This window comes from Rhinopithecus bieti, unplaced genomic scaffold (assembly GCF_001698545.2).
Source record: "Rhinopithecus bieti isolate Rb0 unplaced genomic scaffold, ASM169854v2 scaffold_29928, whole genome shotgun sequence".
Classification (NCBI taxonomy): Eukaryota; Metazoa; Chordata; class Mammalia; order Primates; family Cercopithecidae; genus Rhinopithecus; species Rhinopithecus bieti.
In genome coordinates, this window is record NW_016814053.1 from 5,862,756 (window position 1) to 5,887,508 (window position 24,753).

Here is a 24,753-nt window from a genome sequence, read left to right on the forward strand (position 1 = left end):
TTGGCTGGATATGAAATTCTGAGTTGAAAATTCTTTTCTTTAAGAATGTTGTATATTGGCCCCCACTCTCTTCTGGTTTGTAGAGTTTGTGCCGAGAGATCCGCTGTTAGTCCGATGGGCTTCCCTTTGTGGGTAACCCGACCTTTCTCTCTGGCTGCCCTTAACATTTTTTCCTTCACTTCAACTTTGGTGAATCTGACTATTATGTGTCTTGGAGTTGCTCTTCTCGAGAATTATCTTTGTGGCATTCTCTGTATTTCCTGAATTTGAATGCTGGCCTGCCTTGCTAGGTTGGGGAAGTTCTCCTGGATAATATCCTGCAGAGTGCTTTCCAACTTGGTTCCATTCTCCCCATCACTTTCAGGTACACCAATCAGACATAGATTTGGTCTTTTCACATAGTCCCATATTTCTTGGAGGCTTTGTTAATTCCTTTTTACTCTTTTTTCTCTAAACTTCTCTTCTCACTTCATTTCATTCATTTGATCTTCAATCACTGATACTCTTTCTTCCAGTTGATCAAATCAGCTACTGAAGCTTGTGCATTCATCACATAGTTCTCATGCCATGGTTTTCAGCTCCATCAGCTCATTTAAGGACTTCTCTACACTGGTTATTCTAGTTAGCTATTCATCTAATCTTTTTTCAAGGTTTTTAGCTTCTTTGCAATAGGTTCGAACTTCCTCCTTTAGCTCGGAGAAGTTTGATTGTCTGAAGCCTTCTTCTCTCAACTCACCAAAGTCGTTCTCCATCCAGGTTTGTTCCCTTGCTGGCAAGGAGCTGCGTTCCTTTGGAGGGGGAGAGGCACTCTGATTTTTAGAATTTTCAGCTTTTCTGCTCTGTTTTTTCCCCATCTTTGTGGTTTTACCTACCTTTGGTCTCTGATGATGATGACGTACAGATGGGGTTTTGTTTTGGATGTCCTTTCTATTTGTTAGTTTTCCTTCTAACAGTCAGGACCCTCAGCAGCAGGTCTGTTGGAGTTTGCTGGAGGTCCACTCCAGACCCTCTTTATCTGGGTATCAGCAGCAGAGACTGCAGAACAGCAAATACTGCTGAACAACAAATGTTGCTGCCTGATCATTCCTCTGGAAGCTTCGTCTCAGAGGGGTACCCAGCCATGTGAGGTGTCAGTCTGCTCCTAATGGGGGGTGCCTCCCAGTTAGGCTACTAGGGGGTCAGGGACCCACTTGGGAGGCAGTCTGTCCATTCTCAGATCTCAAACTCCATGCTGGGAGAACTATTAATCTCTTCAAAGCTGTCAGACAGGGACATTTAAGTCTGCAGAGGTTTCTGCTGCCTTTTGTTTGGCTATGCCCTGCCCCTAGAGGTGGAGTCTACAGAGGGAGGCAGGCCTCCTTGAGCTGTGGTGGGCTCCACCCAGTTCGAGCTTCCCGGCTGCCTTGTTTACCTACTCAAGCCTCAGTAATGGCGGGCGCCCCTCCCCTCAGCCTCACTGCCAACTTGCAGTTCCATCTCAGACTGCTGTGCTAGCAATGAGCAAGGCTCTGGGGTCATGGGACCCTCCAAGCCAGGCATGGAAAATAATCTCCTGGTGTTCCGTTTGCCAAGACCATTGGAAAAGTGCAGTATTAGGGTGAGAGTGACTGGATTTTCCAGGTGCCATCTGTCACAGCTTCCCTTGGCTAGGAAAGAGAATTCCCTGACCCCTTGTGCTTTCTGGGTGAGGTAATGCCTCTCCCTGCTTTGACTCACGCTCGGTGGGCTGCACCCACTGTCCTGCACTCACTGTCCAACAAGTCCCCATGAGATGAACCTGGTAGCTCAGTTGGAAATGCAGAAATCAGCCGTCTTCTGCATTGGTCACACTGGGTGCTGTAGACTGGAGCTGTTCCTNGGCGGGCGCCCCTCCCCTCAGCCTCACTGCCAACTTGCAGTTCCATCTCAGACTGCTGTGCTAGCAATGAGCAAGGCTCTGGGGTCATGGGACCCTCCAAGCCAGGCATGGAAAATAATCTCCTGGTGTTCCGTTTGCCAAGACCATTGGAAAAGTGCAGTATTAGGGTGAGAGTGACTGGATTTTCCAGGTGCCATCTGTCACAGCTTCCCTTGGCTAGGAAAGAGAATTCCCTGACCCCTTGTGCTTTCTGGGTGAGGTAATGCCTCTCCCTGCTTTGACTCACGCTCGGTGGGCTGCACCCACTGTCCTGCACTCACTGTCCAACAAGTCCCCATGAGATGAACCTGGTAGCTCAGTTGGAAATGCAGAAATCAGCCGTCTTCTGCATTGGTCACACTGGGTGCTGTAGACTGGAGCTGTTCCTATTCGGCCATCTTCTACTGATCTTTTGTTCTGCTTTCTAAGAGATCTACTCAATTCTACCTGCTAACCCTTTTATATCAATTTTATATTTCTTTTTTTTATTTCCAAGAGCCTTTTCTTAATAACTAATAGCACTTAATAACTAATATTACTAATAACTAATAATAGCACTTATAAGCCAGGCATTGTCTGAGTGCTTTACATATATTGCTTCATTTAATCTTCAACAAAGGAAGGTACTATTATTATTCTATTTGGTAAGTGATCCAGAGATGTTAATAACTTGTCCCAGGTCACATAACTAGTAAGTGTCTTATTCTCTCTCTCTCTCTCTCTCTCTCTTTTTCTTACAATATTGTTTCATCTTTCTGGGGGTATTAAAGTTTAGGGTTGAGGGGTTTTTTTTGAAGTTGTATTTTGTTTCTTATTCTGATTCTTCTTCTAGGTCCTCATTTGTTTGTTTGTTTGGTCTCTGTCTTCCCTGCCCCACCCCCACCCTTCTCTCTTTCTCTCTCTCTCTCTCTCTCTCTGATGTTGGCCTGTTTTCCCAAACATCTGGTGACTCTTGGTTGTCCATTCATGTTTAAGACTGAAGGACTAAAAAGCTGAGAAGGTGAATGGGGTTTGTCATTCTGTGGGTTTCATTTCATGTTGACCAAGAAGTAAGCCCATCTTAAATATATCATGTATCAGTATTGGAAGGTCTTACTCCTGCAGTTGTTATAGTCTCTCCACAGAAGAGTCTCCATACTCATCTTGAGGTTAGAAATTGTGGAGAGTGTCATTATAAGCTTAGCTTCAGGTCTTCTGTGAGTAGAATAGATCATGAGGACTAAGGACCCCAAAATTCAGTATATAGACTTCTCAATGTATTTAATGCCAGTTTTCAATCCCATACCTCACCCTCCAATGGCCTCAGTAATTGCACATCTAGAAACCTATCAAACCATTTTCTCCAGAGAACCCTGGGTCTCATGTTGTGGGGAGAAGCAGCAGCCTGGCTACCTGAATGATGGGAAGAAAATGGATATGGAGGAGGTCCAATCCCTATGCTCAGCCCCATACTGCTTTCCTTTATGAGGCTCCTGGTGCCTCAGGGACAACGTTGCAGAGGTTCTCTAGGACGCACTTGTTCACTTTAGATTGATTTTCCCCTCAACCTATACCTTCTTTTCCATTTACACTCTAACTGGGTGAACTGCAATTCAATTCTGACACACTTACCTGGAGTAACATTAGATTCTTAGTGCTCCACACTAAGCTCTACTTCAGGTGCCAGCCACCAATGAAGTCCTTAGACCCCCCGCCCACACCTCTGACCAGCTGACTACAAATTCGGGGGTTTCTACAACTTCTCATCAGGTTTGGTAATTCACTAGAATGACTCACAGAACTCACTAAAACCACTACACTTAACAATTACAGTTCTATTATAAAGGACACATATAAGGGAAGGTCTAGGAGGGTCCCAGATGTAGTGTCTATGCCATCTCCACTTGGAGTCAGGGCATGTTACACTCCCAGCACATCAATGTGTTTAACAACAGAGAAGCTGCTCCAAACCTCAGTATGCCAAGTTTTTCAGGGTTTCATTAGGTAAGAATGGTTGATTGCATCATTGGCCATGTAGCTGAACTCAATCTCCAGCCCCTCTCCCGTCCCTGGAGGCTGGGCTAGCTGAAAGTTCCAACCCTCTAATTCGGTGCTTGGTCTTTCTGATGATCAACCTACATTCTTAAGCTATCTAGGAACCTATAATGAGCCGCCTCATTAACGTAACATACCTATCAGGAAAATTCCAAGCACTTTTGAAGCTGTGTGACAGGAGATGGGGACAATGACCAGATTTATTATTTATTACAATATACTTTCTCTACTTATTTTATTTTTCCTTTTCTTTTTTTCTGTCTCCCAGGCAGAGTATAGTAGTGCAATCACAGCTCACTACAACCTGGAACTCCCTAGCTCAAGTGATCCTCCAGCTTCAGCCTCTCAAGTATCTAGTACTACAGGTACCTGCCACAATGCCTAATTTTTAAAAAATTTCTTGTAGAGACAGGGTTTCGCTATGTTGTCCAGGCTGGTCTCAAACTCCTGGCCTCAAGTGATCCTCCCCCATAGGCCTCCCAAAGTGCTGGGCTTGTAGGCCTGAGCCACTATACCCAGCACGCTACCTATTTTCTATATTTCCAATGTTTCCCATCTATTAATATCTCATTCACTGTATTATTTGTCCTTACGCTTAATATCTATCTTTTTTTTTCTTAATTCCCTTGGAACAAGACTGGGGAGAGTAAAAAAAGGTAAAAGATTACTCCTCTGTGCTTACTGAAAGTCCCCACCACAGTGGGCTCAACTTGTTGCTTTTTTATTAACTTACTGGATGATCTTGGAAAAGTCACTTTATTGCTCCAGACTTTAGTGTCCACAGTAACAAAATAAGAGTAGTTAATCAGAACTAAGAAGATCAGATAGATATCACCAGTTCTATGACTCTTTCTTCCCATACTTCTTGTAGATACCACCAATTGGTCATAGAAGTCTTTTCGCCTAAGCCCAGATCCAGTCTCAGAGTTATTCTCAAGAAAGCACTCTAGGCAGCCAGTCTTGACCAACAGATCAGAGCCAGCAAACAAGCTGAACCATATTTGACATCCTAGGACTAGATGCTAAAGTGCCTTCCAGCTCTAAAATCTATGTGATTCTGGTTAGATAGAGTGGTCAAAAGATGAAGTAAAAATCACTTAAGTTATTACAGCTAATTGGAAACAGTAAAAGTTTCCTCAATGTCAAAGTGATAACTGGTGATTAAATTAAGTTTTAGGAAAAAAAAATCTGTGAGACCATTTCTTTTTTCAACTAATATTAGGAATACTAGAAGTTGTAACTAGGGCTTGAGAAGAATTAGAGGAAAATATAAAAGATGTAGCTTATAGGATTTTTCACTTGCTACTCAATAATATAGGAAGAGAACGACAAAACCAGGAGTCTCTGTCTAGTTTCTTCATCCACAGAAAATACCATAGATTTGCCATCTGAAGGAATCCATAGGCTGGGGGTCCACAGAATCTATAGTGAAAACCTATGGTGATTTCAACCTCAGAATTAAACAATGATTACATCATAGATTTTTCTAACCATATAAATGCTCATATATAACATTCATCTAATTCTTTGCAAAAGAAAAAAGTTAATCTTCAAAGAATAATTAATTGGAAGAAAGAATCACTAAAAAGTTATATTATTTGTTAAAATTAATTTGTCTAAATATGTGGAGAAAAAATCCTGGAGACTGCCAATTAGATCAAAATTTTCCACATAAACGAAACGGGTATAACAATAACAACAAGCATAGTGGATCATACAACAAGCAAGAAAAATAAAAGTTACCAACAATTCTTGCACTGCTGAGACAAAAGTGCTAGCTTTACATACTCCCTTCCTTTCCTGCCTAAATTCTTCAAACTCCTCAAGGAGGGTCCTGCTCATATCACAGGCATCACGGCGCCTCATGTGGTGGGCAGAGGAGGCAACAGATACCTCTCCCTCTGCCCCTTCTGTCTCCTCAGAAAGGTATGACATAACTGGTAGATGCTTGAGGAGGAAGCAACTGTGGAGGAGAGATTCTTGGACATCCTTGCTGTTCTCTCTCCTTTCCTAGAGGAAAGCTGGAGGTCCTTGTATGTCGGGAGCTCATCTGCCTTTGTAAAATCAAACGGAATCGGGAATTCAGTAGTTGCCTCTTTGAGACTAACTCAAGTCAGGACTTTAAAAGAATGACTGGGACAGTCCAAGAATGTTTCCCAGCTAAGACTTCAAGGGATCTGCATGTGACAGGGAGTTGGGGTACCAGCTCTTTTCAGGAATAAAGAGTGTACTAGAATACACAGAGTGGTCAGAGGATCCCCAAAGCTGAAACCCTTGGGAGTCCCATCTCTGCATCAGGTTACTGGATCAAAAGGAAACTCCTCCTCCCCCAACAAAAATTATACAAGCCCCTACAGCTGGAATTCAGGAGGAGAAAGAAGAAAGAGAAATTCTTTGTACACTTTTCACGTGGTCCCAATTCATTTGTATGCCTTGTTAAGGATTAAGATGATTCCTGCTCATGCTTGCTGACGTACATCCAAGATTATCCTGCTAAATCTCCAGAAATGCCAACTGGGAAACAAATGACGATTGTTCTCTTAAAAGATCTTTGTTTGACTGTGTGACTGTAATGGCCTGTTGGGCTCCTTCAAGTGCCAGCCTGAAGACAACAATGTAAAAAGGAAGAAAGAAAACCTTTGCAGAGCAGCAGTCAAGGGCCACTGCAAGTCCAGCTCTACAAACTCAGTGGCTGGCCTTTTAGCCAAGTGCTGAAGCGGAATGCCAGAACCAAGAGCAAGACAGACAGGCACCCGCGCATGGAGCCAGAGTAGTGCAAGGCTTCAGCACAGAACTGGGCAGAAGTTTCAGCAGTTGGGGCCAATTGTGCCCAGAGCTAGATTCAAGGCTGCTGAAGGAATCAGAACTCTTGGCACAGGAGAACTAGAGGTAGCCTTGCCAGCAGGTCCTGAAGAAGACCTGTAGTTCACACACACATCCAGCCAGTGCATAAGGCTAAGGTCTGACTGTCCACAATGACTCAACACCATTCAAGTTCCCTCTTCTCTCCTGTTCCTGTACAACCTTTCCCTTGTAAGGCTGCCCTCAGAGTTCATTTCACTCCATTTCCTCTGAGAAAAATTTCTCAGGACTTCCTGGGGAGAAGAGGCAAGGGAGAAAAGGAAGGCTTTACCGCACAGTGCAATTTCCTCTGTCTAGCACTTCCCCCTCCTCACCCTTTGCCTTAGGGACGGTTCCACTTCAGCTCTGGAGAGGGTCTTGCCTCCCCTTCTGAGCTGCCATATGAGGCCCCATCTGCCTCCAGAGCAACATCCACACACAACAAAGGGACGCTCAGAGACCTGCCCTTGCTGTCTTCCCATCTCTCATTGCTGTGATCAGTGGAAGGCACCTTAGCATCATGCCTAGGGTTCCCAGGAGCCAAGGATAGGACCTTCCACTTGAGGAAACTCCTGTAGGTCCATCCACTCGGAAAGGTTCAGCCATTAGAGAGCAAACTGAAGGATTTGTTACATGAAATGTATTTTCACTGACAATTGGGCTCTCGATTTCTGTTCTACCAGGTTTTTCTTAACCCTCTTACTTTGTAATGGAATAGCTAAGATAACAAGACAAGAGGAAAATGTTCTCTTTATTTTAACTACTGTATATCCATTAAATCCTGCTTTAAAGTGTTTGTTTTCATTATTGTACAAAGCCGATTGACAGGAACGCAAAGTTAGGAGCAAGAGTCAAAAGAAGCTTAAAGGGCTTATTTTAAACACACAACCTTTCTCTCAGAGCTGGCCCAAGGACCTGAATGAGGAGAGAAATAAGTGCCACAGGTCCACTGCAGTCCTAGGGTGGCATAAGACAAAGGTCTTGGGAAAACTATGGAGCCAGGGAAAGTGTTGTTAATCCATATTCCAAGGACTAGGTCCTGAAGGAATGTGTTTTCCAAGAGCCCTCAAGAATCCTGCTAGCATTACCTTGGCGAAGCTCAGTTATAAGGGGCAGTAATCCTGATGAAGGTCCAAAACAGGAAGGGGGAGGGTTCAGACTCCAGAGTTGGGCTCCAGAATTCAACTACTTCCAGCTGTGAAGTTGAGGGATGATACTGAACTCCTATGAGTTTCTACTCTCCTGGGCATAAAATGGGGATGATAATAGTAACTACCACCTACTGATCACATAGCACATGGCAGGCTCTGTCTGAGATTTCCCTACTTCAACTCAGTTAATCTTTTTTCACAACCCTAGGTTTTTTACTCATACCAACCCATCTGATCCTTACAACAATCCTGGGAAGTAGATTTTATGATTATCCCTATTGTTTAGATGAAAAACAGAAACACAGAAAGGTTTAAGTACCTCATGATAAGATTGCCTGGCATATAGTAAGTACTCAATAAATGTTACCTATTGTTACTTTCTGTAAGGATTTTATAAAGCCTTAAGCAGGTCAGAAGGATATACTGAATGAACAGAGCAAGATCATATGCTATGTAGTGTCTTTCAGACTTTATTTCTTAGTTCCAACTTCTTGCATAAATTTGTGTAAACCAGCTACCTGCTTTACTGTCTATTTCTCACCCAATCACACATACAGACATATTTTCTCATACACATGCGCTCAGGCTCACCACACATGCCCAGACACATAGAGATGCTCTAGCAACTCCGAACTAGTTTGAACTATAGGGTTGCTTTAATTCACCAAAAACTTTAGATGAACAGTTTAGCTTGATTCTTTTGTGGCCTAGTTTATCTTAATAAACAAATTCAGGAGATACTTTGACTTTAGAGGGCTTAGAAATACTTTCTGGCTTTTTCTTAACCAGCTAATCTGCAGCACTATTAAGCCTTATAACAATAGGAATCACCTAAGTGTCAATACTCTGCTGCAGTAACTGGTCATGTTTCACGACTGCTCCCTACCTGCCCATGATGCTCCTCATCAGGAACTGACCAGACAGGTTCCTGGGCAGACCACAATACTTTAAGACAAGGGAATTGAGACTACCTCAGAGAAAATATCACATACACCACACACATGTGCTATAATGAGCAGGAGAACTTAGCAGATACCCAGTTAAGACCCATCATGATAGAAGTGATACCCTTGGGCTCAGAGAGCTTGGAGGCATTTCCCAGAGGTCACACTATTGAAAGGGGCTAGAACTGAAGTCTCCTTATTCAGAGTCTGGCTTGTTTTTTTTCCCCCATTATTCCTTATACTGCCTTCTTCATCTATAAAACAAATGTATATTTATCCCTTTGGCTACATAGCATTTTCCCAAGAGGAAAAGAGGAGCCTGAGAATGTGAAGGGAACAAGAAAGAGGGCTAGAAGACAGGCCCACAGTATTGTGAAAGAATGCTTGGTGTGGGCCTTAAGGACAATAAATTTTGATTCCAAGATTAAAAAGAAAAATGTCAACTCCCTGAAATCTATTGAGACCCCAACAATTGTCCTTAATGAGAAAGCATAGAAATCACTCAGGTAGTGAATGAAATATTTCCAGAATGTTCTTCATGCTAAATCTCAACTTTTGGAAGTTAAATATTTGTTCTGTGCTTGTGGTTCCTTTAACTGGACTCTTCACAGATGGGCTGCAGAAAAGGACATGTGTCTGTACCTTCAGGGATGGGAGCAGCACTTTGCTTCCTGCACCATCTGGTTCACTGTTCCTAGCTGTAGCATAGACCCCCACTACAGCCGAGTAATCAGAAAAAGTCAGAAGAACACCTCAGGGAAAACAATCTAGGACTCAGATTTAACTTCCTCTAAGGAGGATCAAACACTGAAGACTGTTCCTTTTCAAGTTTTATTAATCCTGGTTCATAATTTCCACCACAACATTAGTCATTTCCTATTTCTGAAGGGCTGGCAGCAGTTGCCGAGGCATCAGGCAGTAAATGGCAAGACAACTGTGCCACCTGTGCACCGTATTGACAGTTACCCACAACCACATCTGGGTGAGAGGCTAATGTGTTTTTTTCTAAAAGGCAAGCCATTTAGAAGCGCAGCCCAGTTTTTGATCTCTTGCTAAATACTTTTATCCACATCATCTCCCCATTTGGGCCTGGAAGTCATCATGTGACCTATGGTACTTTGAAAAGAAAGCAGCAACAGCAACAACAGCAAATCTGCCGTAACCCTGGAGTAGGGTGAGCTCTCGAACTCCTCCCCGCCCAAAAAAGATGGGAATCTGCTTCTCACTGAGACAACTACAAGAGCTGAAATTTAAAGAATGGAACGTGACAAGAATGATGTCCCTTTTTAAAAGTCCCCTTTTTAAAAACACACAGATGAAATGTAACTTATAAAGCACTTGAAAGCTACCTAGTAAGACTAATTGCATGAGGGCTTCACCCAGTTCATCAAGGCACGTAGGCAGCCACATCCCATGGGGTATGATACCTCAGTTTCCTAAGGTCAGAGAGTCTCCCAAGTAGCAGATAGACAGGGTCTTTTAGTTCTGGGAACCAAATGGAGGGCTAAAAATGGGAAAAGGTACATAGCAGCTCTGTTGGCCAAACCCCTGACTGGTGACTCTGCCTTTGATCCATCCCAAGAGCTATGGCTGGTCCCAAAAACCTCTGAGCTACATTTCCTCCCCTGGCAACTTCCTGGAACAAGGACTTTAAAGGAAACACAAATAAAGCTCATTTGGGGATATTTTAATTTTTAAAAGGCAAAACCCTAATACCTAGCTCTTAAATAGCATTTCCATCTGGATAATCCCAAGCATCCTGCCAACTGTTGGGTAATCACATCCCCACCTAGCAAAGAGGGAAATTCCCAGACTTATTACATCTCTCATGAAGGAATGAAAACTGAAGATAGCAAGCTAAGGAGATAGATAGCTTTTCTCTATTACCATTCAAAACACAGAAATTTTCTTCAAGAACTATAACTTTGAGTGCCATGCTGAGCATTAAAACTGAGCCAGAACAAGTGTTCAGATATACAACATAGCCCCCAACCATCTCCAACTCATTCAGCAATGGTAGCACCAGAAGGTCATAAAAATGCAATTCCACAGGGTGGTAGCATCAGCTACCATAGGAACAGAGGTGGGAAAGTTGGAGAAATTGAATCTCTTGTTCTTTTTTTCTAATACTGGTCCCTGCTGTTACCTGCCAGCTTCAAGGTGCAAAAAGCATCAAAACATTTATCCCATTACATTTTAAGAAGTCTGTTCTGTACATCTGACCTCTTTTGATGTTTCAGATGCTTCTAGGGAAAGACTAAATGTTCAAGTTATAATCATGAATTGGAATTTTCTTTTGACTACACATGCATACATACGCATATGCATGTAAACACTATACCAGCCTTTGACCTTATTTTAAATCCACCAATTCTACTCTAATTTCTTCCCTCTGGATTTTATGTGGTGGTCAACAACCCATTTATTAACTACTTGTCAAAGTATCAGGAAGGAATAACTACCATTTCTTATTTTTGCCAATTACCATATTCCTCATCTTAGAGTGTTATCCCTGGTTTTTCCACGAGGATAGTAAAAGGTTCATACACTAGGACTTGGGCTTTTATAGCAGTCTGATTGTCAGGATGGGCCCTTAATTTCCTTTCTACAATTTAACTCATTAAATTCTCATTATCTCTGTAATTTCCCTGTTCATATCCTCTCCAGCAAATCAGATATTGATGGCTAACCCTCCTGTCCGACTATTTTAAAGAGAATCTGCCTCATTGATATGTCCTTCTGAGGAGCTGAGGGATTCTAGCTGTCTCAGTGAGCTTAATCATAATGAAGCCAGCACAAGAAAAGGAACTGTCTCACAGTTCCTGATATGCTTGGTGTTTAGTCACAAGACCTTTAAATAACTCTGCCAAAGTCACTGGGCCTTTCGTCCCGATTCCAAACCTCTTCCAAAGGCCCCCCTACTCTCATTGCAGTTGCCGCAGTAGCAGAAACCAGTGTTGATTTTTATCTGCATGGCAACTTCATGCTCCCTCAGGATCCAAACTAATCAAATGGCCTTCAAAAATGCCACCATTGCTTTAAAAGGCTGAGCTAAGCTCTCTACAGTCAAGACAGAAAACGATCCCTTATCATGTCGGAAGTACTACTTGTGGTTATCTAAAGCAATGGTAATCATATCATACACTTTATCTGTGAGTGGCTTTTTCCTTCCAGGGGTAGGAATAGAAACTTCTTCTCCTTCATAATGAGCACTATTGAAACTTCAGCAGGCAGACCTCTAGCTTTGGCGACATGCCATTCCCTAACGTAAGCATGTAACCATCTCAAAAAATACAGCATGGCAGAAAACAAGTACAAGTATTTTCTGAAAATATTATTTGTAAAGGTCTTATTTTATAATAGGGATTATTTGTGTTAGGGCCTTGGGGCATGTATGGTTAACAAGAACTTGCAGTTCTGGTGCCAGCTTACTTAATCCCACAGGGTCTGTGTAGGAGTTTAGGGGATGGGGTCCAAGAAACAATACAAGCTTTTTCCTTCGCAAGTACTGCTACAACTACATCATAAGAGAAAAGCACTCTGCTATTTAATCTCTCATAGTTCCTTTTGACAAACATCGTGGCTGTCACTGCACCACATCAAAACATATGCTGTATCAGATTCTTAGCACTGAAGAAGTCTTTAAAATAAAATCATCAAACAGTATTATTTGTTGGAAATGACCATTCAACCACAGTCTCTTTGTGACTCCTCAGTCATGCAAACACCACAGCATTAGGGGCACACAAGCCAGAGACATTACAGGTCAAGCCCTCTGATGAAGGAACCACCACCGTCTACAAGAACACATTTTCAGGAGAAAAGTAAAATGATGGTTCCTTCTGCAAGAGGGAGAAATGTATATCTTTGGTTGTTAGATTGGAAACCTGGAGCACAGTGCCAGGTACCCTGTGAGTTTGGCAAATACGGTCCAGAGTGACTAAGGACTATAGATTTTTATTTTCCTCATATATCCCCCCTGGACATCTATCCCATTTGCTCCTGCCCAGTCCCGCAGACTTGCCTATCACTGCAGTTTTTGTCCCTGGTCCCAGATGATTATGCAACACTTATGCAAGATGCAAGGAGTAAAATGAGCCCATCTGCCTATAGATACAGTTTTATTTCAGTGAATTAATGTCACTAAGAGAGAAAGATACAATTCTAATGCCTAGGACAGTTGTGGTCCTTTTTGTATCTGTCATTGGGCTAGTGTCTTTGTCTTCCTGTAATGTAAATATATTATAGAGAAATATTACATATAATGCAAAGATAATCCAAACTACTTGCTCTGCTTTAGAAATGAACTGTGAGGATCATATTTGCACAAACATGGGTCAAGCAAAAGCATACAGACTCTAGTGAAACCTAGAAAGTGTTTTGGAATACTTTTGCTACAGGCACTTTTCTAATAGATTTTATTAAATCAAAAGTAGTGTTGTTCTTATTTAGTGTTAATTATTAAATTATGTACAAATTTAGAAACCAGGCCATTGAAACATATAAAAGTTAGTTATTGAAAGCTAATCATAATAAGCTGTTGTCAACCTCCACTGAATAAAGAAGCAAAACATTTTAAATACATTGGAAAGTTATGTAAAACAAAGAACTTCTTGACAACGAAGATTGTTAAACATGAGTCCCTGCAACAAATGTCCTAAATTACTATTCCCAGGAAGTTCTAAGATTGGGCTGCCTTAGGTGGTTTAAAAATGTGGTCAGAGGCATGAGAAACTGTTTCTAGATTTCTTATTGAAGTCCCTTCAAATAAGATGGGTCTTCAATCAACACATATGCTTGCACATGGGTGCCTGTTAGGGAATTCACAGTCATAAGCAAACCCTGGAAAATGGACTTGATAGCTCAAAGTTGCACATTCATACACAAAATGTATGTACCTTTCTCTACATGATGAGATGGCTACAATCACCACTATAAGCTGAAAAGTGGTATAAGAAAGGCTGGTGAGAAGATAAATTAATACCAGCGAGATCGCTGATCTGTAGAGAAATAGAAAAGGCAAAGGAGCTCTTGAAAATAAAAGTTATTTGTTCCTAAATCTGCTTCTTTGCTTGAAGCTATTTCTTAAGAAAGAAGCTGCTTCCTTCCCTAACCATATAAAATGATCCCTGAAGTTATTTATAGTGTTCATGGCCTGGAGGCATCACTTGGTTCCCCCACCACAAGCCCAACCATGTGTTACTATATTAAAAAATGTGAAAAAGTAATTATGGGGTATGGGAGCCAGTGTCTGCAGACACAACCTGCCAAAGAGGAAGTGACAGGAAACTTATGCTCCTTGTTGCCGCTCAAGCACTGCCCAGGCTCCAGACTCAGAAGAAGGGAATCTGTTCCAAGAAATAGGAGAGGGGCCTGCCCTGGTGAATCAGAAATATCCCTATTTCTGAATATACAGTAAACTGGTTTCCATTCCTGGGTCCCCTCAGTTGGTCAAACTTTCCAGTCATGTGGAGAGACCACTCACAGTGTCCTCCCTCAGCAACTCAGCCAGATGCCTGCCTCAGCTCCCACCAGACCGGACAGACTAGAACATGTAAGGTTCTGAACTTGGGCAAGAGTCTAAGGTCACTATAACTGGCCCCTAAGACTCTGACCTGCCACTGTCAGATCCCAATTTCTGCCACCTTGTCCTAAATCTAGCTTTGTTATTCCTCTTCCCACCTCCACCCCCAGTTTCTTGCCCTCAGGTAGGACGTGATAATCAATCTATTACTGACTTCTACAGCAGTCCTCCACATATTCACAAACCCCTCAGCTTTCCTCTGGAACAATGGACTCCACCAGCATGTGGACACAATTGTTTTCTACCCCTGGAGGCAGAGAGGAAAAGTAGCTCAAACATCTGCCCCCAGAGAGCATAAATTTGTCAGGGAGAGAAGTCCACATTTCTGTAGAAAGGCCAGTGTTCCCAAGAGGACTTAGCTTAGGAAATGTTTATTGAGAGGAATTACATTCCCTTCTCAGGACCTGTCTCTGCCTCCGGTCTAAGCTACAAAAGAAGTTTCCTTCTGATGTCTCAGGAAAAAAGAAGAAAGCACCAACCCTCACAAGAGAACCCTGGTAGTATGGACAATTCCTATTATCTCAGGAAGATTTCACTTGGAAGTAAATAATCATTACCATCTCTGAATTCAATGTGATTATCTAGATAAATCACTACATGAACTTCCAAAGAAGCAAACTTTACCCCAAAAAGTATGTTTTAAAAGTTGATTTACAGAAATCTCTTTCAAATAAATTCTTAAAGAGAGTCATAGACGATAAAGAATGCAGAAGCTAATGAAGGTCAGGATGATGCTCTTACTATCTTTTTAATATAATAAATCAAATTAACCTGTTTCCTTAGTGAATAATATTCTCTAAGCATGAAATGTAATTTTTAATACTTTATATACACCAGGCATGAGTTCCTATTTTACATGCTATGGTTTTAGAATATGTGTAAATATTTATTTCTAAAATTACCTAAAATCTTCTGTTTAAGTTTGTTTTCAACTCAGGGCAGTGGCATATAAGTAGAATTTAAGCAGATATCAATTGTATCACTGGGAAGACTTTAAAAATCAGAGAAATGTTCTTATAAGGCAAATCCATGGCAGCCTTCCACATTCAGAGACTGGTTTATAGCTTTCTGAGATGCCCTGTTAACCTCTCAAAGATCTGTAGACTAGCTTATATTATCTCATTATCCCCATTTCTCCCCCCTTTCATCTTTGCCTCCTATATCCCAGTTTCTTCACAACTGTAGTATCCACAGTGCCACCTGCTGGTTGTAGAAAGTATTTTTGTGGCTCCAAGGTCTCCCTGCGGGATTTACTTAATTAAAGTCTACCAATGACTGCTAGAAAAGCCACAGCCATAGTGGACAAATCCATGAAATGAGCAAAATGTCAGTTCGTGAAGGGTTAACATGACCCAACATATGCTGACGCAAAGGTTTGGCTATTTTAAAGGCAAACCTAAGTTGCCTAAGTTAAACCTAACACATGCAAATTTGCCTCAGGCAGCTTGGCAATAGGGCTCTGTGTAGGAATACAAAAAAAAAAAGATTACCAAGGCTAAATGCCTCAGAAAGTTTCCAAAATTCTTTATTTCCTCGTACCTGTCAATCCTAGATTTCCACTTTTTTCTTTTCTTAGACAAGTATTTTCAGCTTTCCAAAGGTATGAAATTTGCCGTCATAATTGTTTAGACAGGAATAAAGCATTAACTCAATCCCTTGACTTTGATTCATAGCAGCTCTTTCTTCACCAGAAGTTACAGTCTCCCTCTCCACCCCAGCCTGAAGTCTGTGGACCAGCACACAAATGATAGGCACCAGAGCATCTACAGGCATGTGGAAATGCACTGCCCCTCTTCCCATACTTAACCTTTCAGATGGTTCAACTATTTTCCATGTGTCAACAATCACCATTTGCATCTTAGGCCTTAGCCAGGCAAAACATAAGAGAGAATAACCTTTAGAACCCACAACTAGCCAGACGTGGTGGCTCATGCCTGTAATCCCAGCACTTTGGGAGGCCGAGGCGGGCGGATCACTTGAGGTCAGGAGTTTGAGATCAGCCTGGCCAACACAGTGAAAGCCCATCTCTACTGAAAAATGCAAAAATTAGTCAGGCGTGGTGGTGCATGACTGTAATCCCAGCTGCTCGGGAGGCTGAGGCAAGAGAATCACTTGAACCCAGGAGGCGGAGGTTGCAGTGAGCTGAGATCGTGCCACTGCACTCTAGCCTGGGCAACAGAGTGAGACTCCGAAAAAAAAAAAAATACAAAGAACTAACAACTAATGAATATGAAGTCATTCCTGCAAGCTTCATCATGATGGGATACAGTAAGGCACAGGGAAAATGTTTTTGCCTTAAGGCTTCTGACAAGGGTTAATCAACTTTTTTAACAATCCCCTGGAGTGTAGACTGGCACAGGGTCATTACCCCTCTTTAGCACGTAGGCAAACAAAGATCCACAAAGTTTACCATTTCAACATCAATTCTGTTCAGAATATCATCAATTCACTGATATTCTGATGTGACAGTGAAAAAAAGGTGCTGCAAGAAGCTTCTCAATAACTAAGCTTAACGCAGAAAATATACCCAAGTCAGGAAGTACAAATACACTGGAAGAGTATTGACCCAACCATTATTTGGTAGTCATTTTATCAGGACAGATTTTTTTAGAAATGTAGATTCTCTACCTATGAACCTGCAAGATTTAGATTAGATTATAACTGAGTAACAGTTTTTAAGAAATTATTGTGTTTATTGGCATTTAGTTGTGGGGGGTGGGTTTCCTTTTTCTCTTCTTCACTCACTCCCGATTAAAGGCTAAACATGGAACTGCAGATAGAGAACAGAGATCACAAATGTCCACCTTTAGCTCTATCTGGCACATTCTCCCATTTTAATTTTAATTGTCATTGCATTTGTGTTCCCCTTTCTAAAAGTATAAACTATATCCTGACATTTTCCTGCCTTCTGCCAAATTCGGAAACTGTCACGTTTTCTTTTTTTCTTTTGGTCTATAAACTTCAAAATATTTTCTGTCAAGCTGGCAAAGTTTCAATCTGCCCTTCACCACTGCAATTAAAGTGATTTTCCATCTGAATATAACCCTGACATGGAGAGGAATTATAAGAGTTTTATATAAATCTATTTTGATAGGTTAGTTCCCTCACTGAGCATATTTTTGTACTCATCACAAGCATTTATAAATATCCACATTATTCTAAGAATTGTGAATCAAAATAACAGCAGTGGTTACTACTAAAGGGGAAAGCTGAAGTTTGGGTCCCCTTTAAAAGAAGCAATCACCTAAAAGCAAAAAACAAAACAAAACCCAAAGAAATATTTTATTTCTTTTCACACAGATGTAACGAAATAACCTAAAACCATTGTAGAGCCAGATAAAGTCAATCCATACATACAACCTAGAGGAGATGGTGCAGCAGAGAAATACTGTTATAAAGCATTATTCTTATGTCATCATGCCTTCCAGAAAATACTCAATGCTCCAATATTTGTCCACTCAATACAGGATTCACTTCTCAGTCAAGGAGGACCTTAGTAACAGTACACTTAGCACTCAGCAGTTATTTGACCTATTTTACTAATGTGTTTGGGAAGGAGGTTAATTAACAGTGGATGGCTATATCCTTAAGCTTAATTTTTCCAACAGCCCTGCTCATAAAAGGAAAAATTTAGTATGTATTGAAGGAAGCAAGCAATTAAGTTGCACAAATAGTGAGCTCATTGAACTGCAGCTGACTTCTATCATGTCAAAGAACAACTAAACACAGAAGCAATAAAAAGATTGTTGCCACGACCACCACTGAGAACCGACTGGCAATAAAGATGAATAACTTCCTACTTGAAGATTACTGATTAAAGCTTTTTAGAAACCAAATGTTACACATAGGCATAAATGGAGCAAAATATTTTAATGCGTGTTTGGCAGGTTCAGAAACACTTTATAGTCAATTTTAAATGAAGGTTTATACAACAACAGTAAACTCCACTTAAAACAGCCTTTCCAATTGCTGCTTCTGCAAGAAAGCTGCAGTGCTCCTCAGGAAGGCTTGAGTCATAACTGTGGAATAGAAGTCCTGTACCTTACAGTAAGGGGAGGGTCGATGGGGAGTGGAATTCCACAGGACCAAGTCCTCTGAAATCAAACCCAAGAGCAGAGCCCTAGAAGTCCATTCAGATGGCTGTGACCCTTGAAGGCAAGTAAACAGACTCCCTATAGCAATAACCAGGAAATCTCTCTCTCCCCAGCAGCCCTCTGCTCCTCTTCCCACCTCTCAAAGCTCCCAAAGGTCAAGTTTTAGCCCAGCCTGCCCTTCAAGAAAGTGCACTCACATCTAGGAGTTCAAGACAGGTTGGCATCAGAATCGGCTCCCAGGACTATCAGTGTCGGTGAGGTGGGACGGGCATGATTTGACAAGGAAAATGTGTCTGACAGAGGATTTGGCTCTCAACTTACAAGTGTATATGGAGGTGTGTGGAGAGTATCAGCTTCTTTGAGGGCTGGACCCTACCACTTACCTGCTGCCTTTGGAGGTGATACTATAGAGGGTTAAAAAAAAAAAGAAGAAGAGGATGTTTGCCTTCAAGGTTGCTTAGAACCTAATATTAAATAAGTTGTCCTTTGCATTGCATTGCCCTCAGACTCACCACTGTGGAGAATTAAAACCAGCTTATTGCAAATAAACCAGTTTGCCATCCCATATCTATCCTTCCCCTCCTGCTAGCTCCATCTTAGAATGTCTCTACAATGTGAGGGGGCTGCAAATATGCTTTTCTTCTGAACATTTCCTCCTCAGCTTGGGCTTTAAGGGATCAGAGTCCAGCAATGAGATGATGTTATGTTTTTCCCTTTCCTGGGCTCCAACCCTTTCCTCCCTCACTCAGATATGTCTTTAGTGAGCTCCTGTGGGGCTTGTTTCTTCTTTCTGTACCACACAGCACCCATCAGTGTCCTGGTATTCTGTAGTTGTTTAGCATATGCTTTTTAGCTACCATCAGTGGGAAAGGCTTACCATATTTCTGCCCCTTTCGAATACGTATTTTCTCTTAATCATTGCTGCTGCAATCGTCAAACTAATTGAAACTGGACAAATGATTTTGTGTCATAATATGAAGGGAAAAAATTAAAAAGCAAATGTAGTGTTCTCAACTCGCTTGGGTGGGAAATGGGACACAAAATGGTCTGAATAAATTGTTAATGCTCAGATAAAGCACACGGCGCCTTAAACTTACACTCTAGTTGGATCGATCCACCCATTACACACTATTTTCCAGAGATTCAGAGCTGAATTTGCTGTTTGGGATTCGTATTCAATGTGGGGAATTCTAACTGCAAATCAAATTCATACTGCAAACATTGGAATGGCTTTATCAGATGAGAAGTAGATATCTGGAATTTAATAACGCTTCTCACCACCTTTCAAGAGGACTTGTCATTGAATATATGGTGTGCAAATCTGGTAAAGAAAAAAGAAGAGTTTGAGTATTTGTACAAATTACATTTCATTTGCAGGAGGAAATCACAGTGGCACAATTCCTTCCTTCCATTCAGGTTTCTCCACCTAGAAGTTGTACAGGGGCTTTCACCTCCAGGCTCTCCATTAAGATATTCTAACACTATAAACTGAAAGTCTGGAGACAGAATGAATTGTACAGCACAGGAAGGGGGGTGGAAGAAGAAAGTAACAACAGTTCAGAGATGGGAACTGTCTGCTCTCTGGAAACCCCTCCAGCCTTAGATTCACTATTCAAACTCCAAAGGCCAAGACTCTTCAGTTCCCCTGTGTAAGAGAATAAGAAAAATGCCTAGGAAAGCCCACGGTTTCCTTCCTCATGAAGGAGAGGAAGCAGCAGCGGTAGCAGACGCCCATGTGCAGCCATCACTTCCTCGGGGGCTGGTGTCCATTTCCACCCACTGGGATGGGGTCTGGCAGCTTTCTAACCAGCAGGAGATACATGATCCAAGAATCCACTTTGGCTCCAATCTACCTTTATAAAGGCCAGTTCTGTCTAACTCTGAGAATCCTATAAACATTCGTGAGGATTTCTAATTGTCTCATCCATAGGAGCATGACCAGAAAAAGGGGAGTTAGGTCAAAGAGTCTACCTTGAGTAAGGCTCAAGATACTCCTCACAGACACACTGAGATTATGGTAAATAGTAAATAGGAATGCATTCAGAAGTAGTAGAGAGCAGATATATCTTTTCTTCCCCTCTTTTGAGGAATCAGAAAGTGTCAGGGTCCTACATTTAAAGGAAAATAAGGTATAATTCTAATAATGGAATCTAGAAAGAATGGCTGTAACAATCCAGTTCAAAAGAAGAAAGAAATGGTATGTATAATCATATTGTATTATAAACGTCAATTCACACACTCATTGTTTTCTCCTTCAAACCGTCTTCTCTAAGTTCTTTCTCTCAGTTCATGGTTTCTTCATTTACTAACCACCTGAACTACAAACTTCAGAGCCATCTGTAAATCACCTCTGAATCCCACCACATCCAGTTCTAGACTCAGAATTTCTCTCATTTCTGCTTTTATTATCTCTGTCCTACATCACTTCACCTATACCTGGATTATTACAATAGCCTGCCAATGGATCCCTGTCTCCCCAAGTTATCTTTAACATCCCGAACCTTTCTTTTTTTTTTTTTTTTTTTTTTTTGAGACGGAGTCCCGCTCTGTCGCCCAGGCTGGAGGGCAATGGCGCAATCTCGGCTCACTGCAAGCTCTGCCTCCGGGTTCACTCCATTCTCCTGCCTCAGCCTCCCAAGTAGCTGGGACTACAGGCGCCCGCCATCACACCCCGCTAATTTTTTTTGTATTTTTAGTAGAGACAGGGTTTCACCGTGTAGCCAGGATGGTCTTGATCTCCTGACCTCGTGATCCGCCCATCTGGGCCTCCCAGTGCTGGGATTACAGGCGTGAGCCACCGCACCCAGCCCCGAACAGTTAGTTACCTTTCTAAAGTACAGTTATAATCATGGTGTACCTTCTCACTCCAAATACTTTTACCAGCTCTCTGGGTTTTTTTATTAATAAAGTCCAAATTTCTTAGCATAATGTTCAATGTCCCTCAGGAACTGAAAATACTCTATTATTTGAAACTCACCTGTCATTTTCTCCTCATACACACCTCACACACAGCTAATGCTCAAGTCGAAACAGACCTCTCTCCTTTCCTTGATTGTATTACGGGCTTTCACACTTCTGGAACTTAGCACATTTCCTCCATCTTCGTCTATTCAAAATCTTATTTCTCCTTTAAGGACTAATTCAAATGTCACCATCTCTAGGAACCCTTACTGGATGCCTAGGCAAAATAAATTGTCCTCTCCTCAGGGAACATATGACACTGTGTTTACCCCTTTTTACCATGTTTATCCCAATCTGACTTAAATTCATTATGGCAGAATTTTCCATCTCCTTCTAAAGGACAGAGACAGTAGTTAATCCCTCCAAAAATGACCCCGGGTACCCAGCATGGTGCCTTAAACAGCACAGGCATTTTATAAACGTTTGTTGTATTAAACTGACCGGAACAAAAATTAGGAATTTTCACTAAAAGTTGACTGGATGGAAGACCAAGCTGAGAATCATAATCAAGGACAACTCACAGGGAAGGAACTAATTTGAGTAAATGCTGCCCAGAGGCCCATGAATAAATCTTTTATAAAATAATACAGATGGCCTGATCCATTACTTATCAACATTTTTGTAATGGCACATACTTGTGAAGGGGTTGACTGTGATTGAGAACTACCTATCTAAATGGAGAAACTACCTCTTTTTCAGCAGTAGGAAGTTAAATGCTGTATTTGAAAGAACTAAATCAGGGATTGACAGATAAACAACACAATAAAAAAACTGTATATACAAAATATAAAGATTATATATACCATATACTTGTATAAACAAATTTATATATATATATATATTAATTTTTTTTTTTGAGACAGAGTCTTGCTCTGTCACCTAGGCTGGAGTGCACTGGTGCACTGATAGTTCATTGCAGCCTTCAACACCTGGGCTCAAGCAATTGTCCCACCTCAGCCTCTCAAGTGTCTGGGACTACAGGTGTGCACTGCCATGTCCAGCTAAATTTTTTTTATTTTTTGTAGAAACAAGGTCTCGTTATATTGCTCAGACTGGTCTCAAATTCCTGGCCTCAAGTGATCCTCCCACCACAGTCTCCCAAAGTGCTGGGATTACAGGCATGAACCATCACACCTGGCCAGATATTATTATATATCTGAGATACTATTTCATTTAAACATGTCTACACGCAGAGATATAATGATGTCTTAGTAAAATAAATATTTAGCTCACCTTTTTGCCATAATTCCAAAGGGGGAAAAAAAGCCAAAACCAAAACCACCTATTTAGCCTGATTAGCATTAAGTAATCAAATTCCACTAGCCTGAGCAACATAACGAGACCCTGTGTCTATAAATAATTTTTTAAAAATAGCAGGGCATGGTGGCACTTGTCTATGGTCCCAGTTACTTGGGAGGCTGAGGTGGGAGAATCTTTTGAGCCCAGGAGGTCAAAGTTGCACTGAGCCATGATCGTAGCACCACACACCAGCCTGTGCAACAGGGTGAGCTCCTATCTCCAAAAGCAATCAACAACAACTTCCTGTTACTCAGAAATCTGAGACGGACTCACTGCAGTTCTCCTCATTCTTACCTGGAATAAAAAATGAACTCATACTTCCAGAAGAAAAGCACAATTTTTCAAAATCTCTTCAAAAGAGTATTGCCTCTCCCCTAAAACTTTTCCGAGTCAACTCTTCCTCAGATGAATCACATTAAGAAATGAATCTCTTAATTGTACCATATAAGCTAAACAGTAAGCCATGACCTCATCACCCTGGACATAATAAAAGGGCAGAAACACTTGGGCATTTCAACAACATCTTAATTCCTGCACTGTTCTGGTTTATTATAAAGCAGGCCTGTGTGGCAGGAAGACATTTTTTAACATGCTTTTATCTTCTTTTTGCATGTTAGCAGATCTCGTGGTCTCTTTTCTTTGCAGATGGAAGCCTGAAATGTGCAAAAGCTAGGCAGGCAGACCAATGCATTTATTTGAGAAATAAAACCCAGTCATGAAAATGACACATGGATTCAAGATGAGCTAGAAGCAGAAGGACCTTAAACTACACAATTACTCCCCACAAGCTCAAGCCAGAATCAAACAAAAAACAGAAATAAACAAAACCTGGAGCTGAACAAATATCTGAATGCCACAGCCAGACTAAAGAAGAAACAATAAGAAACTGGTGTAACTGGGCTTGAGAAGAAACAGGGTAGAAGCACAATGCCACATTCCTTAGGTAGCATATAATTTTCTGAGTCTTGATTTACCATGACATTCTTTGTGTGATGACTACTGGTAACATTCTCATTTTGCTAGAAGTAGCACTAGTAGGTCCAATCTATATGTGGATACTCTACAGAGTACATCCCATATGGGCACAAATCTTTATCAATTCTGTATCTAGAATTGATGAGTAAGTGTCCCTAACATAATGGTCCAATGAATTCTTTGAATAATTTTCTGAAAAAGTTAATCTCTCTGTATGGAAAAGAATGTACTTGTGTTACTTCTGTAAGTAATGCTAAATATAGATATTTAAACAAGAGTTAACACTTTAGCCTGTTAAAATCACAAAATGCATTTAACATGTTTAGGAGGATGGAAATTGCCTCCAACATATCAGAGAGGCAGCAGAATCAACAGTATTAGTTAATTCTGTAGGCTCAAACACTGACCCAGAGTGAATATTCTTCCTTTGCATCAGTTCCTAGCCACATAGGTCTCTTCATTTCAAGTGGTTTTAGATGGTGCTATTACTTGAAAATAGCTGTGAGCATGCTATTTTGCATTCCACTGTTTCTCGCAGTCACAGTGTCTCAATCAATGGGCCCTTCTGTCCTCCGTGTCCCAGTTAGGACTCCACCTTAAGACTAGGATCACAGGAGAGAGTGGCAAAATGGAAAACTTATCTGGAAGCACATAGACCTGGGTTCATAATTCACCCATAATATATTCCATAGAGCCGCATGGATCCCAAAATCTCAGTTTCACCACCTGTGAAAAGGGAATAACCATTTTTATTAGCGATCTGAGACTCAATAGCTATGAAGTAGTGATTTAGAAATGGAGCTAATTCTACAGGCAGACACTTTGGTAAAGATTAGGCATATTTCTCATGAAAACTCTTTGGAAACAGTGGACCAGATTGTCAGAAGTGACCAATTCTCAGAAAGATTCTGTTTCATAATCAAAATGAAATCCCTTTCCATAACTGTCAACATCAAATTTTAGTTTCATGATT

At 41.3% G+C, this 24,753-nt stretch overlaps 1 long non-coding RNA gene across 1 annotated transcript in view; it reads right to left on the reverse strand.

The window, feature by feature from the left end:
• Positions 1–24,753, reverse strand: part of LOC108513643 (uncharacterized) — a 79,226-nt gene that overhangs the window by 50,034 nt on the left and 4,439 nt on the right. The gene's annotated exons all lie outside the window — the stretch shown is intronic.